This window comes from Argopecten irradians, chromosome 5 (genome assembly GCF_041381155.1).
Source record: "Argopecten irradians isolate NY chromosome 5, Ai_NY, whole genome shotgun sequence".
Taxonomy (NCBI): domain Eukaryota; kingdom Metazoa; phylum Mollusca; class Bivalvia; order Pectinida; family Pectinidae; genus Argopecten; species Argopecten irradians.
The window spans coordinates 18291025-18304110 of NC_091138.1; the positions used below are offsets into that span (position 1 = coordinate 18291025).

The 13086-nt window shown below is 39.3% G+C and overlaps 1 pseudogene; it reads right to left on the reverse strand.

Moving 5' to 3' along the window:
• Window positions 1–478: 478 nt before the first annotated feature.
• On the reverse strand, window positions 479–2612 carry LOC138324299 (uncharacterized; annotated as a pseudogene).
• Between the last annotated feature and the right edge of the window lie 10474 nt (window positions 2613–13086).

Consider the following 13086-nt stretch of genomic DNA (forward strand, 5'->3'; position numbering starts at 1 on the left):
CGGGACCTTAAAATAGTCAAAACATGGCTTCCGCTTGAAAACTTTAGTATTTATTGTCCGATTTCAACCAAATTTGGTATGTTGCTATTTATCAATGAGATCTTAGATGGGTTCGATACTTTTCAAAATCTATCAACATTTGCAAGAGATATGGAACTTGATTACTTCACCTAAATTATTAACAATATTTTCAACTGTAAATAACTATTTTTTGTGATGCTGTGCAGGCGACACTCCACTTCCGTGGAATTCTGGTAGAGACTTTGGTGAGTCTCGGCCAGGGCACAGAACCTTCCTCACAGGGGCGAACGCTCAACTCAAGGCCAAAAATGAGGCGGTGCCAAGGGAGGCATTAGGAGATCCAGTCAGTTAGGAAGAAGAGAAAAGATAAGATCCTAAATTTAGTCGCCTTTTACGATCATGCAATAGGGGCAGCAGGTACAATTCTAACGCCCTACCTGCAGGGCCATCCCTTGTGAGGTAGACTTTTCGCCCGTTGTCAGTACAATCTGACCGAGTGGGTACTTTGTGTCTTCCGCGGCATGTTTCAGTGATATAGTACTAAATTTAAGAAAAAGGCAACAGTTCCACTATACAACACGAACATACAAGCAACACACCGCATATATGGGATGTCGTCCTTGGATGACCCTGCCTGTAAATAGCACGTTAATTTAATCAAACCAAGAAATCATGATGCATTTACACATAAATGTAAATATATAGACATGTTATAAAAAATATCAAAAACACACTTTCAAGTGTTCTGTCTTTTTCTTATCAATAGAACTTACCTTTTCCATGGAAAGTTTCAAATTCCTCCTGAAGAGTGTGTATCCATAATTCGTGCAGCTGTTGCTGAGGTCCCCAAAGCAATGTCGGCTTCTATATTTAGAAGCATATCCGTCCGGGAATTCATGAATAGTGACCACATGGCAAGCTATTTTTTTAAGGTACCTGGCCCGAAGGGCCGGTGAGCTTATGTCATGGCGCGGCGTCCGTCCGTCGTCCGTCGTCCGTCCGTCAACATTTCCTTTAAATCGCTACTAGTCATAGAGTTCTGCATGGATTGTAACCAAATTTGGCCACAAACATCCTTGGGGGTAGGGGAACAGAACTTGTATAAAGTTAGGCTCTGACCCCCGGGGGCATGAGGGGCGGGGCCCAATAGGGGAAATAGAGGTAAATCCTATAAATCGCTACTTGTCCTAGAGTTCTGCATGGATTGTAACCAAATTTGGCCACAAACATCCTTGGGGGTAGGGGAACAGAACTTGTATAAAGTTTGGCTCTGACCCCCGGGGGCATGAGGGGCGGGGGCCCAATAGGGGAAATAGAGGTAAATCCTATAAATCGCTACTTGTCCTAGAGTTCTGCATGGATTGTGACCAAATTTGGCCACAAACATCCTTGGGGGAAGGGGAACAGAACTTCTATAAATGTTGGCTCTGACCCCCGGGGGCAGGAGGGGTGGGGCCCAATAGGGGAAATAGAGGTAAATCCTATAAATCGCTACTTGTCCTAGAGTTCTGCATGGATTGTAACCAAATTTGGCCACAAACATCCTTGGGGGAAGGGGAACAGAACTTGTATAAATTTTGGCTCTGACCCCCCCGGGGGCAGGAGGGGCGGGGCCCAATAGGGGAAATAGAGGTAAATCCTATAAATCGCTACTTGTCCTAGAGTTCTGCATGGATTGTAACCAAATTTGGCCACAAACATCCTTGGGGGAAGGGGAACAGAACTTGTATAAAGTTTGGCTCTGACCCCCCGGGGGCAGGAGGGGCGGGGCCCAATAGGGGAAATAGAGGTAAATCCTATAAATCGCTACTTGTCCTAGAGTTCTGCATGGATTGTAACCAAATTTGGCCACAAACATCCTTGGGGGAAGGGGAACAGAACTTGTATAAATTTTGGCTCTGACCCCCCGGGGGCAGGAGGGGCGGGGCCCAATAGGGGAAATAGAGGTAAATCCTATAAATCGCTACTTGTCCTAGAGTTCTGCATGGATTGTAACCAAATTTGGCCACAAACATCCTTGGGGGAAGGGGAACAGAACTTGTATAAAGTTTGGCTCTGACCCCCTGGGGGCAGGAGGGGCGGGGCCCAATAGGGGAAATAGAGGTAAATCCTATAAATCGCTACTTGTCCTAGAGTTCTGCATGGATTGTGACCAAATTTGGCCACAAACATCCATGGGGGAAGGGGAACAGAACTTCTATAAATGTTGGCTCTGACCCCCCGGGGGCAGGATGGGTAGGGCCCAGTAGGTGAATTAGAGGTAAATATTCGAATTCCTTCAGAAAAGAAACAATGAACCTGTATTTAGAACATTACTTGGCATTACAAACCAGGTGAGCGATACAGGCCCTCTGGGCCTCTATTTTTTTAAGGTAGTTGGCAATCTCTGTCCGAGCATGGTGTACAAAATATTGATCGTGTTGTTGGTCTGGACTTGAACAAAGAAATGTTACGTAATTATTTCAGAATTTTTCTCTGTTTTGGATACGCAATCGTACTCAAAGACCGCATGGCAGTAGATAATGAAAACATGAATTGGCATTTCCTGTCTTTAAACTGCTTTCATGATTTTCTACATTTAGTTTTCTGAGAAATCGGGTACGCGCACGATATTTCCAACGGGCAAAATTCTGACTAAATGCACTATTAGTAATTTTCTGCTCTACCTCCAAAATAGTTATTTTTGTATAAATTATTGACATAATATTAATATTTACAAAAAGTATGTCTTAACATGTTTCACGGGTTTTTGCCTAGCAACGGCCCTAAGTAACCAGGAAGTGTTGGTATGCGATTTTCGCAAATTTCACAGTTTAAATCATGAGTAATATTTTACAATGCAGTTAAGTATCTTATACATATTTATCAAGTATCTTTGTTGTGATCATCATTTCAAAACGTACTATTTACAAGAAAAATCCTAGCAACTCTTTGATTACCTAGCAACCATCTTTATATTTCATTAAGGAATCAATATGAACATCACATTCAATAACTAAAACCCGCAAATGACAAATAAAGAATCAACTTGTCAATGCATGCATTCCCTGAACCCTAAATGACAATAATATACACCTGGATTTAAACAAGACTGTCTGCTATTGTTAATATACCCTGAAATCTCGATACACACCCGCACTTCATACACGCAACACACCGCATACATGGGGGGCTGTCCTTACATGACCCTTGTTGTTAATAAACAAACATACCGCAGTCTTCCAAAACACACACCTTGCACTTCACACACGCTACACACTGCAAACATGGGAGGCGGTCCTTACATGACTTTGGCTATTAATAGGACGTTAAAATAATCAAACTAATAAACAAACATCCTATTAACAGCCAGGTGTATGCAAGAACGTGTAAGGTTTGTTGGTGGTGGAAACCCAGAGTACTCGGAGAGAAACCACCGACCAGCAGTCAATAGCGGAACTTTTCGGGAACCGTGGCCCTGAAGGTAGACGTTAGAATTGTACCTACTGTCCCTATTGCATGATCTTAAAAGGCGACTAAATTTAGGATCTTATCTTTTCTCTTCCTTACTGACTATCTTTCCTAATGCCTCTGTTAGTACCGCCTCACTTTTGACCTTGAGTTGAACGTTCTGGGTTCTGTCCCTTGACCGAGAAACACCATAGTCTATAATAGTGGTAGTTTCTGCTCCTGCTTAGCGCTCAGCAAACAGGGAGCGGGACGACTGGTTCGCCCGTTTATAGTATAATGTGACTTGGTGTCTTCGGCGGCATGCTTCAGTGATATAGCACTATAAAAAGGGCAACAGTTACACTATACAAGAACATGAATATACCGCAGTCTCCCAAAACACGCACCTCGCACTATATCACGCAACACACCGCATACATGGAAGGCCGTACTTACATGACCATAGCTGTTGATAGGACGTTAATTAATCAAACAAACAAATTATAGTGCTATATCACTGAAGCATGCCGACAAAGACACCAAGCAACACACCCCACCCGGTCACATTATACTGACAACGGGCGAACTAGTCGTCCCACTCCCTGTTTGCTGAGCGCATTGCAGGAGCAGAAACTACCGCTATGATAGACCTTGGTGTGTCTCAGACAGGAAACAACCCAGAGCCTTCCTCACAGGGGTGAATGCTCGACTCAAGGCCAAAATTGAGGCGTAGCCAAGGGAGGCATTAGCAAACAAAGTCAGTAAGGAAGAAGAGAAAAGATAAGATCTTAAAATTAGTCGCCTTTTACGATCATGCAATAGAATAGGGGCAGCAGGTACAATTCTAACGCCCTACCCACACAACATACACACCGCATACAAGGGAGGCCGTCCTTACATGACCATAGCTGTTAATAGGACGTTAATTAATCAAACAATGAAGGCAAGACCATACCAATCTATACTGGGGTGACGTGACCTTAAAGTATACATCTTCAAGGAAGTACTGTGATTATGATCTCGGAATAAAGTTTTCTGGAGTCTTACAATTTGTAGTTGTTTAGTTCACTAGTCACATTTAAGGCATGGATGATGGTCCATATTTTGTTCTCTCTTAGAACATTAAATGTCATACGGAAAATAGAGAAAATTAGTATCATGATTTAAAATTGTTTCCAGAGGAATGGAGAGGAAAGGATATCTTTGCCAATAGCGGGAAGCTGTGCTGGATCACTAATAAGAATGTTTTCCTCCAAATGACAAACTTATTTTTTGCTATATTCAATCAAATGTTGTTTATGGCATGGAAGATCTTCTGCTCCAGGAGGGAAAATTCATCAATGATGATGAGGTTGGTATTGACCAATGTAGTACACTGCAGTTCCTTTTTCAAGGTATGAATGACAGCTAATATCTATTTTGGAGAAAATAAAACAGTTTCTTCATTAATGAGAAACGCTGCCACGCCAGTTGCAGCAAACTTTTTTAGTTATGACATGTTGATGTTTGGTCATTTCAACAACTGCATCCAAAAGGTATGATTTGCCAGTACCAGCAGGCCAAACAGTACAGGCCAGTACTTACTGGTTTGGCAAGTGATCCTTAAGCCAGTTAAGTGCCTTCAACTGTGTAAAGGAAAAGGTAGTCAGTATCTAGGATAGATCCATTGGGATATGATTTGGTTTCAAGTCGCCAAGGTCTGTCTCGGGGTTTGATTCATTATGTCCAAAACTTCATTTCTATATAAAGCTTAAGGTTTGCCCTCAGCTACTTCATTCTAAAAGATATCTGCCTCTTCGGAGTCTATCCATCCTGAAGAGACTAATTTTTTGGCGATGTCTTTTACTTTTTCCATATTAAGCCCTGTTGTTTGGCTACCTGAAGGCTTTTTATTAAATCTTCGTTATTTGTAGCATTTCTCTATAAGCACATTCCTCAGTGAAAGAGCGAGTTTCATTTTCGAGAGAAACGATGTTTTCTGCTGTTTCTCTGGTCAAGGATAAGTTGAGGACAAGCTTTTGTTCATAAAACTTCTCTTGTTGATCGCTAAAGGGAATGAGTAATCTCCACCGGGGAACAACTTTTTTACCTTCTTTCGTTTCAGAAGATGTCTTCCTTTTTTGTCGCAAAATTTTGTATTTGTTGTAGGTTTATTACCTTCATCCTCTGTCCGCTGGTTTCCCAAAATTGTATCTGTATTGCCTACGAAATCTGGATAAATTCATGCCGCAGTCTCCCAAGGCATGCACCTCGCACAACACACCGCATATATGGGAGGCCGTCCTTACATGACCATAGCTGTTAATAGGACGTTAAATAATCAAACAAACAAGCAAATAAATTGATGGCTACTCTCTTATTAGATGAAGATTAATCTGGATCAAGGTGGGAGGCCGTCCATACATGACTCTGGCTGTTAAAAGGACATTTATATAGTAAACTACACCAAACCAATATCATTAACTATATTTCTATAAACCTTGTAGAAAGATCATTCTTGACGCTGCACAATACCCATAATAGGACGATCAGTTTGTTTGTTTGATTAAATTTAACCTCCTAAAGCCAGGGTCATGTAAGGACGGCCATGTAAAGACACCAAGCTACACACACACACGGTCACATTATACTGACAACGGGCGAACCAGTCGTCCCACCCACTCCCTTAATGTTGAGTGGTAAGCATGAGCATAAACCACCACTTTTATATGGTGGGTCTCGGTCCTATAGGGCGAGCACTCAACAGAAGGCCAAAAGTGAGGTGGTGTCAAAGGGAGATGTTAGGAAAAAGAAAAAGAGGTAAAAAGAGCATCAGTTCCTGAATAACTTGAAGATACAAAATGAAAGTACCGCAGTCTCCCAAATTACGCGCCACATACGTTTATATACATACGCTAAACACCGTATACGTGGAAGGCCATCTTAACATGATCCTAGTTGTTAATATGACGTTATTTTTAGGTTTTTTTGTTTGTTTGTTTGAGTTTTACGGCCCATCGACAACTAAGGTCATTTAGGGCCAAACTACAAGTCATGCATTAATATCAGGATAAAAGATCAGGGTAAGAAAAGGCAAGTAAGGACTAAAACACAGATTGTAAACGTTTATTTGATAAAAAAAAAAAGGTTTGCATGGGATAAAATAGTTTTGGCTAAAACACATGAGAAAACTCATGCACAATGTTGATGAAACGATGAAATGTTGAGTTGATACGATGATATGATGAGAAAACGTTCATATTTTGTTTAAAATACCTATCTCTTTGAGATAATTGAAAATACGATTATGTCTCACGGCATGAAACAAAGTGTACATGTCGGAGACATCATAGTACTTATCTCGTATGTGTTTAAAATCAATACAATGCAATAAAACATGCTCCACTGTGAGAGGAGAATCACATGCATGGCATGTAGGAGGATCCTCCCCTCTCAATAGATAGGAGTGTGTAAAATATGTGTGTCCAATTCGGAGCCGAGAGAGAACAACTTCCTCTCTGCGGTCTCTCCGACTGGACAGGTTAGGATTAAGTGTAGGTTGTATTTTAAACAGTTTATTGTTTGTTTCGGTAGACCACCTTTGTTGCCAATGGTGTTTAATGGCTGACTGAATGTAAGGTTTGATGTCGGTGTATGGTAGTTTCAAATGTGTTTGTGCTAGGCGAAGAGCAGTCTTAGCTGCTTTATCGGCCTTTTCATTTCCCTTTATACCCACATGGCTGGGAATCCAGAGATAAGTAATTTGAGTTTTAGAAGACAATCGAAATGTTCGGATCAAAAGATTTTGGATTAATGTGTTTCTAATTGCCTTTTCAATGCGGTGTTCTTCGATATGGTCAGGCGCCAGACCGATAGCACATGCTTCCGCAGAGAAAATGGAGGCAACATCCGGGAGTCGGATATAGGAGCAGTGATTAGATGTACAGCATGCTGCCGCAACATTATCACCATCTTTTGATCCGTCAGTGTAGATCTGAACATGGTCAGGGAAAGCCCTAATGCACTCCGAAAGGAGGATTTGTGTTCTTCGGGTAATGCACTGGATTTTGCCCTCTAATGTAGAGATAAATTGATATCAGGTGTTTGAATGAGCCATGGTGGTACATCCGATACGGTGTACTCGTCAATGGTGTCGAAATTTACATTTAGTTCCAGCAACAATTTTGAAATTCTGATGCCAAATGTTGGTGTGAGCTTTTGATTTTGTGTAAATATTTCTTGATGTTGTGGATTGAATACAAGGTTAAATGCGGGATTTTGGGGGTTGGATTTCAGTTGAGCTGCATACTGTAAGGATAATTTATTTCGTCGATCGTCTAGAGATGGCTCATTAGCTTCCACATGGAGACTCTTTATTTAATTAGGAAAACAAACAAATAAGCATGGGTGACTAGCTGATAATAGTTAAATAGATTTATTGACTTAAATACCCAAAAAGTGTTTCAAACATAGCCTTCTATTTTGCAGGTGATGTTTTTTATTGCGAGCGTAAAATCACACATCCTTACGTAAGAGAAACAAAAAAATACCCCAGAAAGGCGTTCAAGCATGGCACAGGTAAGTCACCACGTGCACAGAGACTGGACAGTGTTCTAATGGACGATTATTCTGAATATCGAATCAAGTCTATTGTAACAATAACAATATAATAATAAACATCCTTATATTTAACAATGAACACGCTTAATAAAGTCCAAAGTAATTTCACATTTAATGTATTTATTGAAAGTATTTATTACAATACACCAAGGGCGTAAACCATCTCCTTGCAATAGTCCAAAGGATAATGAGCGGAAGTGCTACATACACGGGGACACCTGTTGCCGAGGATGATGGAAATTAAGGTTAGGAAGTAGTAAGCGAGCACTTTATGTCTAACAGACATACAATGTATATCTAGTTTACTAGTGTGTTCTGTATAATGTGACATGGTGGGGTGTGTTGCTTGGTATCTTCGACGGCATTCTTCAGTGATATAGCACTATAAAAAGGGCAATAGTTCCACTATACAAGAAGACACAACATTAATATACCGCAGCCACATTGCACAATATACACGCAACTCACCGCATACATGGGATACCATCCTTACTTGACCCTGGCTGTTAATAGGATGTTAATTTATGAAACAAACAATCTGAAGACCGTATGATTATTGTGTGATCGGGAGCCATTGTCCATCTACTGAAGCAGACTATTAAATACACCGAACAACACACACCACCAGGTCAAATGGACAAACCAGTCATTTTTCTACAGTCATTTTTCTACATTACTGTTTAACGGTATTCAAGGAAAAACATTTTATAGACTGTTGTGTCCTGACAAGGGGGCATAACCAAAATCCCACTCGCCGACGCACACCCAATTAATGAATAAAAGTAAGACGATTACAAATTCTTTGTACGCATTACTTGTCATATTTTCAACAATGATTCATTCCCTTCGACCATACAAAACGTATTTGCTATTACGGTAGTCAAAATAAACACTAATTATTCGAATTATTAGCCTAAAAACTTATTTTTAAAGGTTTCGCGATTAATTAATAATAAACTTAAATCATATCCTTTCACAAAAGTTATATTATGTCGAGGTCATTGCCTCCAGTCATATGATAAACACGTGCCCTCTTGTTTACGTAGTCATATGATAAACACGTGCCCTCTTGTTTACGTAGGGCTTTATCCCATTCCTACGTTGTCAACTTAGCCAACATTCGGAACAGTATTGGGTTTGCTTCATCACAATATACTTACACACAAGAAAATACGACAGTCGAGCAGGGAAAAGCAACAATCCAAAATTGTCAAAGGAAAGATATGTATTTATTACCTACTTCTACTTTATTTGATCTTGATTTTGTATATCAACGTATTCTATTATTTTTATGAAACCAGTGATGGTCCATGGCCAAAACCATGGCATTTTGACATGAAACCTGTGAACTGTGAAAGTACCATCTATTTGAAGTAAAACTCGTCTCGAATAGCATGTAAATCAGTCAAAATTATAATTCGATCAGGACAGAAGCACAAAGGCGGAAACGATAAAAACAGATAACAAACAATAGGATGTAATTATTTTCCGCTTTATTGATATATAATTCTTTTTAAATCCGCTTTATTAATATATAATTCTTTTTAAATCTGGGTAAGTCACACCCTAAAAATAATGAAAGAGTGATCAAAATGGCTACATGTAATAAACGTCTATACATGAAGACACTCCATATTACACCAAGACATACACTGGAGGTTTGATTGCACTGAAATTCCTAAAAAATGTTATACAAAATTTAACTATAAATAAGATATTAAAACAATCTAGCTAGTGTTAACATTATAGTTATGCTATGGAAAATTATCATGTTTAAAATATATGAAAGAGACGACCACCTGAACCCAATATAGTAAACTAACGTACAAAAGCAAGTGGTGGTTGTCATTCCATTTTGAAGTCAAGGGTTATCTCGACCTGACGCCTCAAGTAGTTTTATCACGTGAATAAGGTGTAATTTTAGTGATACAGTTCTCCGCCGCCATATAAGGACATCAGATATATCAGATATATCCCTTATCTAAAAGTTGTTTATACAAATGTAAAGTATGACTCAATCGACCAAATAAAGCAATGTCCTATTCTATCTGTTTCTTTATAAGGACATATGTACCTAGACACCTTCGTCTAAATTTTTTTTTTATTTCTAACATAATTTCTTTTTCTTTACGTGTTGCTTGGTGTCTTTGGCGGCATGCTTCAGTTATATAGAACTATAAAGAGCACGAGTTGCTCTATACAAGAGGACACTACACGAATAATACCACAGTCTTCCAAAACATGCACCTCGCTCGTCAAACACGCAAGATACTACATACAGGGAAGGAAGTTCTTAAAGGATCATGAGTGTTAACAGGACGTAAACACGATAAACCAAACAAAATAATAAAGGAACAAAGTAAACAGCTCAAGTGAAGATCACAAGGACAACACGAATACATCAAAGTAATACTGCAAACACCTATAATACCGCAATATACATTTTTAGCCCACCATCATCAGATGATGATGGTGGGCTATTCAAATCGCCCTGCGTCCGTGGTCCGTCGTCCGTCCGTAAACAATGCTTGTTATCACTATTTCTTAAAAACTGCTTCAGGGATTTTGTTCAAACTTCACATGGAGGGACCCCTTGGTCCATATTTGTGCCATACAGATTTTGAGGCTGATCGGAAAAACAAGATGGCCGCCAGGCAGCCATCTTTGATTTTGGCAGTTGAAGTTTGTTATCGATATTTCTTGAGAACTACTGAAGGGACTTTGTTCAAACTTCACATGGAGGGTACCCTTGGTCCCTAGTTGTGCCATACAGATTTTGCGGCTGATCGGAAAAACAAGATGGCCGCCAGGCAGCCATTTTTGATTTTGGCAGTTGAAGTTTGTTATCGATATTTCTTGAGAACTACTGAAGGAATTTTGTTCAAACTTCACGTGGAGGTTACCCTTGGTCCCTAGTTGTGCCATACAGATTTGGAGGCTGATAGGAAAAACAAGATGGCCGCCAAGCGGCCATCTTTGATTTTGATAGTTAAGTTTTGATATCCCCATTTCTCAAAAAGTGCTGAAGGGATCTTTCTCAAATTTAATATGTAGGTTCCCCTAGGGCCCTTGTTGTGCATATTGCATTTTTGGACCAATCGATGAACAAGATGGCCGCGAGGCCGCCATCTTTGATTTCGATAGTTAAAGTTTGTTATGACTATTTCTCAGATAGTACTGAAGGGATCTGTCTCAAATTTCATATGTAGGTTCCCCTAGGGACCTAGTTGTGCATATTGCATTTTGGGACCGTTCGGTTAACAAGATGGCCGCCAGGCAGCCATCTTGGATTTTGTTATTCAAAGTTTGTTATCGCTATTTTTCAGAAAGTACTGAAGGAATCTGTCTCAAAATTCATATGTAGGTTCCCCTAGGGCCCTAGTTGTGCATATTGTGATTTGGGACCGATCGGTCAACAAAATTGCTGCCAAGCAGCCATCCTGGATTTTTATATTCAAAGTTTGTTATCGCTATTTCTCAGAAAGTATTGAATGGATCTTTCTCAAATTTCACATGTAGGTTCCCCTAGGGCCCTAGTTGTGCATATGCATATTGTGATTTGGGACCGATTGATCAACAAGATGGCCGCCAAGGAGTCATCTTGGATTTTGATAGTTGAAGTTTGTTACCGCTATTTGTGATCCATCTTTCCTTTGTCAGATATAGATCATTCTTTGGTGGGCGCCAAGATCCCTCTGGGATATCTTGTTGTCGTCAATATAACGCATAAAACGTATACATTCGCAAAGGGGTCTTAATGTGCAATCATATATACGTTGTATGCGTTTGAGTTTCCCAGCTCGACTTTATAACTTCAGTGCAACAGCCGATTCTGGGCACTAGAAAGTGTAAAACGAGAGTCAGTTCACTGATTCGTATACCACGTCATTTTCCAGTGATGATAATAGAATATGAATGTTATAACTTTAAGTGTTGAACAGGCGTTTGTCATACAGGGTTATTGAAAATCTAAAAAAATTAGCTAAAGGTAATCATAAATAATGAGATAGACGTGAAGAGTATAAAAATAACGGTTTCCATCCGTTTTGTTAAACCACTGCATAGACTATGATAGTTTCCCGATGACTTAGTTCATGATTAGATACATAGAATGACGTCAGTATAAAGTGATTCATTTTTAAGTATAGTTTCCTCAGTGCCGAGGTCATTGCCTTTAATATCCGTCATATATACGTACCTTAAACTTCTATCTCATTCCTCCGTTGTCCGCTCTGACAACTGTCGGAACAGTTTTCGTCTTTAATTGTAATCTTTACTCCCACAGACAAAAAATGTACGGAAGCCGAATTATACCGAATATAGGTTTACATACAATAAATACCACTTTCATACTCGTTTTCAAGATCAATTTAGACCAATATGCGACTTTTGATAAGAATTTCTTTTAATTAATAGGAATTCCACCTGACTCGAGTTCGTTCCCTTGGCCGAGACACATTTTATTATATAAAAGTGGTAGTTTTTTTAATTTCGCTGAACGCTCAGCATGAATATAACCGCACGACTGGTTTACTAATTGCAATCTGACATTATCAAAGATCTAAATATGTCTCGATGATCTCTACGGTATGGCCATGGCGCTTAAGGGTGGGTGAATAAGAGAACATTTGACATAATTTGAAATGACTACGTATGGTTGGGCCTTTTTTGGTTTCCAAATCCATGAAATTTTCAAAAGTATTTTTCGTGATTAGTTTGTTGTAATTTAAACATTTATCAACTATAATGTTTGTAATGTAATTTTGCAGCTGAAGTTACCATGGTTACCATCTAAAATACGTTACAATTTGGACAATTTTGGCACTTTATGCCAATTATTTTGTTTATGAACCTATAGAGTGCTTCCTTGAATATACTTTAATAATTTAATTTTATAATATAATATTTAATGAGAATATGTATGCATTTCCAATACATCTTTAGGAGAAATAAAGTTAGTTAAGGATGCGCTCCATTGTTTCTATAACAAGAACAAATTTCCACATTTTCATAATTTATCCATATTTCGAGTGGTGA